The sequence below is a fragment of the Poecilia latipinna genome, unplaced genomic scaffold, assembly GCF_001443285.1.
Source record: "Poecilia latipinna isolate Pla-1442-1.1 unplaced genomic scaffold, P_latipinna-1.0 Scaffold12, whole genome shotgun sequence".
Lineage (NCBI taxonomy): Eukaryota > Metazoa > Chordata > Actinopteri > Cyprinodontiformes > Poeciliidae > Poecilia > Poecilia latipinna.
The window spans coordinates 522,325-529,866 of record NW_015112628.1 but is presented as its reverse complement, the minus strand read 5'-3'; the positions used below and the strand labels follow the sequence as shown (position 1 = coordinate 529,866).

Below are 7,542 nucleotides of genomic sequence, written 5' to 3'. Positions count from 1 at the left end.
TCGTCCCCCCCCCCCCCCCCCCCCCGGGGGGGGGGGGGGGGGGGGGGGGGGGGGGGGGGGGGGCATCGACTCTTTTGGAGGCAAAATGAATGTACGTAGCTGAAAATAGACACCAACATTGGTAGCCTACAAGGTACTTGTTAAGCTTAAGTTTCAGTATTGATATTAGCTAGTCATCTTTTAGCTAACTTTACCTGCATCCAGCAGCTTTACTCAACTCAGTCGTTGGAGGGAAAAACTATGAAAGGTTCTTTGCGTTTTGCTGGTTTGCTGCTGTGATTCTAACACAAACCTACGTAGCTCTGCACAGGAGCAGCAGGTCTCCTTCACAGGTGTAAACCCAGCGAGAGCGTCGTAGCGCTCATGTTGCGTTTAAAGGCGGCTCGGAAAAACAGGTTACAACATGTTAACAATGGATTAAACAGTTTTAACTGCTGATAAAAGTGACAGAGGACACAGATATGGGAAGTGTGGAAGCCTCTACTGTATCAAATTGACATAGGAATAACAGAGTTGGCCATTCTAAGGTAAAAACCCAGCGCATACAGTGTTCATGTTTTTTTTGTTTTTTTCATCCAGACGGCTTCCCGCGCCCCCCCTGCAATGACACGGCGCCCCCCCTAGGGGGCGCGCCCCACAGTTTGGGAACCTCTGGTCTAGACTATGCCTGTTAAGCCATCTCAATGAACAAACTGTGCAGAAAACAATAAAAGTCCAGCACAAAGGGCAGTGGTTGATTAATTTGTGCAGCTGCGTCCCATCATAGGAGACTAGCTTAAGTTGACACTCGCTCACCTTAGGACTAGATAAAGTAGGTCTATGAAAAGGTGAATCATGGGACTGACAGCCCCCCTGTGAGGTGTGGTGGTTCTGCTCCTGGTGGGCTTCACCTGGCTGCTCGCAAACGCATTATTTGGAGGAGACAACAGTTTATCTGTGTGAAATATCTTCACTGGCACAAAAGAGGAGCCAACCCAATCTGAACCGCTCCTTGGAGATACAAATGTGGACTTTTAGCACCCTGTCCTCCAAAGCATCTGGAGCTGCAAACATCATTGGCCCCAAATTGTGCTTGGAGGATAAGATTTTGGTAGAGGACTTAATATAGCTTTGGTGTATGGGGTGACAGGCGAACTATTGGAGAGTAGAACCTTTGATACGTGGGCAGGAGATATGTCCGACTTATTGAAGTTTCTGTGGCCCCTTCATGAAGGAGCACCTGTGTTTGTTGCTTCCTTTGACGATGCTGCTACAAAACTGAATGACGAGTCTAGACATTTGTTTGAGGACCTCCGTAGTACAGCTGTGAAGGAGCTGGCCTTCAGAGACAGCTGGGAGTTTGTTGGAACCAAGGGCATCAAGAACAAGAGCCACTTCGAGCAGCGAATGAAGAACAGTAAGAGCAGCAACAAGTATCAAGGCTGGCCCAAGTCCCTGGAGATGGACAGTTGTATTCCCCTGCGGCCGCCCCTTGAAGGTTAATTCTTCATTAATGCTTCAGATAGTCCCTTGGACGTCACGGCGACGCCTGAAATCTCAGCAGGGAAAGAAAGTGACTGTAAAAGGACCCGACCAAAACAGAGGTGAGGTTAGCAGCTTCAGGGAAAGGACAAGGCATAAGGGATGCAGCTGATCAAGAGAGCTGGATCCAGCAGCAGTTGGAGTTGGCACAGAGGGACAGGATCCGAGCTGAAAAGTTTTTTTTTTATCCTCTGAATCCTTCTTCCTTTTCTTCAACATATTAAAGCATTGTACATAAAGAATAGTAAAATTCCACTACAAAAAATATTTCTAAGATTGAAAAGTAAAAAAAAAACCCAAAACAAAACTCTAAAACTCAAAAATTAATCCCAGAAACTTTCTACAAAAATGTTTAAAATTTCTGAGTCTAAGTTGAAAATTTGCTGCAATAAAACTCAGAAATTTTGAGAGTAATCTCAGAAAAGAATTTAAAAAAAAGTCTAAATTTTGCTAGGGGGGGAAAAAAAACTGGGAAATCTTGAAATTAACTTCAGAATTTTTTTTACCAAAAGCCTGGATATTTGAGTTTGAAAAGCTGAAAATATGTGAGAACACCAAAAGTTTTTTACTTGTGGAAGTTTTCTCAGTGTGAAAAATCAAAAATGTTCAACTTTTAATTTTTGTGGGGGTTTTTCCTAGAAATTTGCGGAGACTAATCTAAAAGTTTCCAAGTTTCCTCTAATCTTAGAGAAAAGTAGTAACACATTTTTGGCTTTTGGAGCTTAAAAGTTTTCTAGAAAAAACAAGTACATTTCTGAGGTGTTTGTTTTCTATCTTTCTACCTAATATGCTGGCGTCCTTCTCCCCACATCTTGATGTGTGGTTTTAGCGGAGGTGCACGTGTTGCAGGCGCAGCTTTACATCCCTCATAAAACATGGCGTTCATCTCCCTCCTCTCATTCTCACTGATCTTCAATCTGCCTAAACTCCGGCGTGTGCCTCAAAGTGGCAAATGAATGGAAGTCAGGCTGGCTGGAAATGAATGGAACGGTATCTTCAATCCATCAAACTGATGCATAACCAGGCTAACACGTTCTCATTTTAGGTGGGGGCACTTGTCTTCATCAGCGGCCACTCACTTTAGCATCTAGGTTTTGCCCCTCGGGCTGATTAATGCGCGCGCTCTAATAGCCACTTCAGATGATAAAATGGATGATTGGTGTTATATGAGAGGATACACAACCGCCGCACCGTTCTGCCTCCTCACTCTCCCGATTGCAGTCCGCCACAGAGCAGGACAAAGTCTCCAAAAAAAAGGAAAAAAAGGCTTGTATCGTATGTTTATTAATACGCTATATGGGTGGATGTTAGCTACAGCGGCTCAGAGATGTGATTCATGAGATTCTGCTTAGAATCAATCAATTCTTTATCTTTCTGTGAGATTTTTGGGAGCATGAACTGCATCAAAGAGGAAAACAGATCTGACAGTCTGGTGCTCGCCTGCAGTCACAGGAGATGCAACTTTCTGGCCAATTCTGTAAATAAGCATTTGCTCTTAATCTAACTGATTAAATAAGCTACGGGTAGAAAGTCCCTGAGCTGGTATTAAAGGATTTGTGAGTGTAAGTTGTCCTCCAGTTAAGTTTTTCAAGTGTCATAAATAAAAACTTTGCTGTAGATGAGTACAGGAAGGAAGCAGCCTTGGAAATTTTGTACTTCATTATTTCCTTATGGGACAATTTTTGAAAATTTTAAATTAAATTAGAAAGTAAATTTAGCTTCTATTTAGTTGAAAATGTTAAACATACTTGCTCTCTTACATAAAGCACTAAAAGACTTACGTCATTTGACGCATTTTCATTCACAGAATAAATGTGCAATTTGACATTTTGAAAATAAATTTGCTTAATAGAAACACACAATTTAAAAAAAGAACTTGTTTCTTTTAAAAAGTTGTCACTAGGATGAGGTTTTTTTTTTTTTAACTACCAAAAACAAAGACAACAGGAAGTAGTAGTAGGATCGTAGTGGAGCATGTTTATTAATGACTTATCATCTGAGCAACTTATCTGAGATTGTAACTGCGTTTCTTATTTAATGGAAACACCGCAGTTGCAAAATTGTCTTTTCCTCAACAATAGCTTTATTTCTGCAAAGTTTTGTATACATTTGTCATGGAAACGCAGCTGAAATGGCCCTCCAGACACAAGGGGGACACATAAGAAAAACCTTAAAGATGCCCAAATATGATCTTATCAGTCAAATTAAAGTAGTTTATATATGAATGCTACCAAATGATAGTCAGTTCCTCCAGCTTTTCACAGGATTCATACAAAACTGACATATGACCTCATTTTTCTATATGTAGTTGTGAGTTTCTAGAGCAAAACTGGTTAAAAACATTGGTCTTAAGTAATGCCAACCTCCACCTGAAGGTGGTGGTATTTCTTGCTTCTGCTGCACTGCTGCCTCAAGGTTACTTTAAAAGTTATTTAATCAATTTATCAAGTTATTCAATTAAAAATGCTTTATTTGATATGTGGTGAGTGACAAAAAGTCACATTTATTGTCAGACGCAAATAGAAATCTAACAAATGTTGCAATTTTGGTCCCACACCCGATAGTCAATTGGACTATCAGGTGTGCTTTGGTATTTTCTCTTGTTGCAGTATCGTTTAATCCCACTCAGCGATCCATCACCGACTTTTAGGACCTTTGACGTGTTGTCCGGCTCCTTCTGAATCTTTTAGGAGGAAACTTCTCACAGCTCGATCTTGCCTCACACCTCTCGCTGGTGTTTGAACTCGAGTTGTGCTTCGGGGACTCTGATTCTTATAGAAGTATAGCAAACATATTTCTTAGTGGAACTCCTGTGTTACAGATGTATTGCCGTTATCGTTTGTTTTGACCTCAGTCCGCTGAGGCTGAAGAGGTATTTTTCTATACCACTGGTCAGCTTGTTCGGTCTAATTGCAGCGTTCCTCCTGCTAAACGTCTCCCCAGATCTAAAGGAAGGGATTTCTCCTTCGGCTTTGTGCAGAGAGACTTACATGGAGGTTCATGGACAGGTTAGCTGTCAGTCAGTATGTTCAGTTTTGAATCATCGCTCCACAATGACTTTGAGTTGATAAAAATTCATTTCCATTCCTGCTATTTTGTGGAGTAGTTTGTCAATGTTCTTCATGGAGAAAGGAGGCATCTTGTTCTGAGCTTTAGCTTGGAGTTCAGAAAATCAGAAATTCAGAAATTTAAAGTAATCCATCTGTGAGGTCAGACAATATGGAAATACCCACCAAAGCAGGTGAAATAAAAAACAATCAAAAACTAAAGTGAGAGTTAAGAGTGGTTGTAACACTGAAAGAGCTGGAGATCAGGAGCTAAGATGGGAGACTCTGATGGGAAGACAAGTAGTGATCTTTCACAAGCTGTGTTTCCATTAACTGTAAAATTGCACAAATTGAAATTACGAAAATAAATTTGCTTAATGAAAACACGACAATTTCAAAAAGACTTGTTTTTTTGTCTTAGGATGCGGTAGTTTTTTGGCCGTACTGAAATATAGTAGATGTATTTCGCAAAACTTCAACAGAAACACTTTTTTCCCCACATCACTCGTCACGTGAACAAGCACAGAAATAGCACAATTGTATTCCCCCCCGACATAAGTGAAATATAGAAAACGATTTGCGCACATTTATAATTAAATCACAGCTACTGTTGATCCTAAGTCTTCTGACTGGACCAAAGTACTGCCACGTGTCACTATGGCCCATTCAAAGTTTAGATTCAATTCAATTCAAAATCTGTGAGAAGACCTGAACATTGTTTTTCATAGATGCTATTCGTTCAGTCTATGTAAACTATTCAGAAAAGAATGGATAAAAATGTGGGTCTATACGTTCTATGCTAGAGACGTATCCTGGCTTGTGGTCGGACCTAGAGGTGGTTCCACAAATGGCTGACTCTGCAATGTCGTGCATCACAAAAGATGCATCCAGATTTCAATATTCACCAATATTATCCTGCTTCATAGTCATGTTCCTCTGTACACAACAACCCTGGCATTTTAAACAGGCTCTGGTGTTATTGGAGGGTATGCACCCAACATCGTGACCCACTGAACTTCACCATGACGACTGTAAGTCTTTTTTTATCTAAACCAAAGATTTTCTTTTTAAATAAGCCTCCAAAACATGTGGATGGAATTGCTAAAATGGTTTTTGTGTTTAGCAGGTTTGAATGAGAATATGTTTTTGTCATGATTTGAGTTTGGAAATGGTGAGGATGGAAGTGCAGGACCCAGGTTATGGAGAAAATGAATGATTTAATCAAAGTTCTCACAGGAAAACAGAAGTCCAGGCAGCACTGGTGAACTCAGAGGAAAGAAACGCAATACAGGTAGCACTGACTAAGATAATGACTAGACAAGGACCTGGAAAGGAAACACAGACACAGGTGGGATTAAATACACAAGGAAGGTAATCAGGGGAAACGAAAGGGGGAGCTGGGGACAAGCAAGGGGGGACAACATGGAGACTCAACTGAACACAGAAACCTAAATTAATACAGAGAAAAATCAGGAAAACTTTACCGTTTTTTTTATCTCTGCTTCTGCAAAATCAAACTCCAGCCCTCCATATTTACCCTTTGACCTTTAAGTTCCACATAGTAACTCTATAAATGTAGGAACGCTCTCTATAAATCCAAGGCCGGATAACCAATAGGATTTCATGTAACATCCTGAGGCTTGTGTCTTAGAGGTGATTATTAAAGCGCAGAAATAAAGACTTTAGCAGAAGACAATTAGCAGCAGGACTAATCTTTGCCCCAGTTTATGGGATTAATAACTTGTTCTGGTGTTTTACTCCAGAAAATTAATTCCACCCATTTTAATGTGAGGGTTGTACAGGGAGCTTTCTGGTGATAATTATTATTTTTCCCTTTGTGGTGTCAAAGTAAGAGACTGCAGAAAAATGAGAGCCGATTTATCACAGAAAAATCCTAATCAATTTTTTTAATCTTATTCTTTGGGGGGGAAAAAATCCTTGTTTTATACATTGTCTCTTATGGTGTGTTTGTGCCAGGTTGCTGTGATTTTGCAAAACAGAAACTCTAATGTTAACCAAAAGGGACAACATTTTTATTTATTGATCAGCTTATTGACCAAAGGAGTGTTTGTTTTTTTTGTCATAGATCTGGAAATACTGGCAACAGCAAAAACATTTTTTAAATCTAAAATGAGGTTTCGATCTACTCTAAAATATTGATACTGTAATTTCAGAAAAATGAATAGAGAAAATGAACAAATTACCATTGAGTTTTCTTTTGACAAATCCCTGTTATGAATTCATGCAAAATGGAGCTCTGTGTCTTTGGACGTGATCTGATTGGCTGAACATTTAGGACATTAATAAACATGTCAGTATCTACTGCTGACATTTTTATTTTTGTTAATAAACTGAGTTCTGAATCAAAGGTTACCCAGTTATTTGTGGTAGTTATATTGGCTAACAGTGGGTCAGTTTCACTCATCGTACATCTTTATCAGACCCACAACTTTCCTTTAGAAGGTTCTGCTCGTCACTGCATCTGATCTGACTTAAATAGTAAACGCACAAGAAACTTCTGGACAAATCAGTACTGCTTAATTACATGTCAATCTTCGCTCTTCCATTCATCAGCAAAATTACTGACCAGGACATATTATTGAAATGAATGGAGAGTCGGGTAGGACTCTCTAGTCCGGTACTCAACTGGTTCTTTCATAAAGAACAGGGATTTCAAGTCTGATCAGAGTTACCCCAAGGCTCAGTGTCTTCACAGATCTGCTTTATCCAGAACGCTGCAGCTGGCGTTCTGATTAAAACCAGGAACATAGAGCACCTCACCCCAATTCTAAAGTCCTTCCATGAAGCTCAGAAAATAGATTTTATTAGCTTATAAATCACTGAACAGCTTAGCACCACAATAAATTAAAGATCTGCTGTTGCTGTATCAGCCTTCCAGACCTCTCAGGTATTCTGGTTCTGGTCTGCTCTGCATCCACAGAACCAGAACCAAACAAGGAGAAGCAGAATTCAG

At 40.1% G+C, this 7,542-nt stretch overlaps 1 protein-coding gene and 1 pseudogene across 1 annotated transcript in view; one reads left to right on the top strand and one right to left on the bottom strand.

Moving 5' to 3' along the window:
* Positions 1-7,542, bottom strand: part of brinp3b (bone morphogenetic protein/retinoic acid inducible neural-specific 3b) — a 48,491-nt gene that overhangs the window by 19,865 nt on the left and 21,084 nt on the right. The window lies entirely within an intron of this gene.
* Positions 1,052-1,720, top strand: LOC106946439 (protein FAM3A pseudogene; annotated as a pseudogene).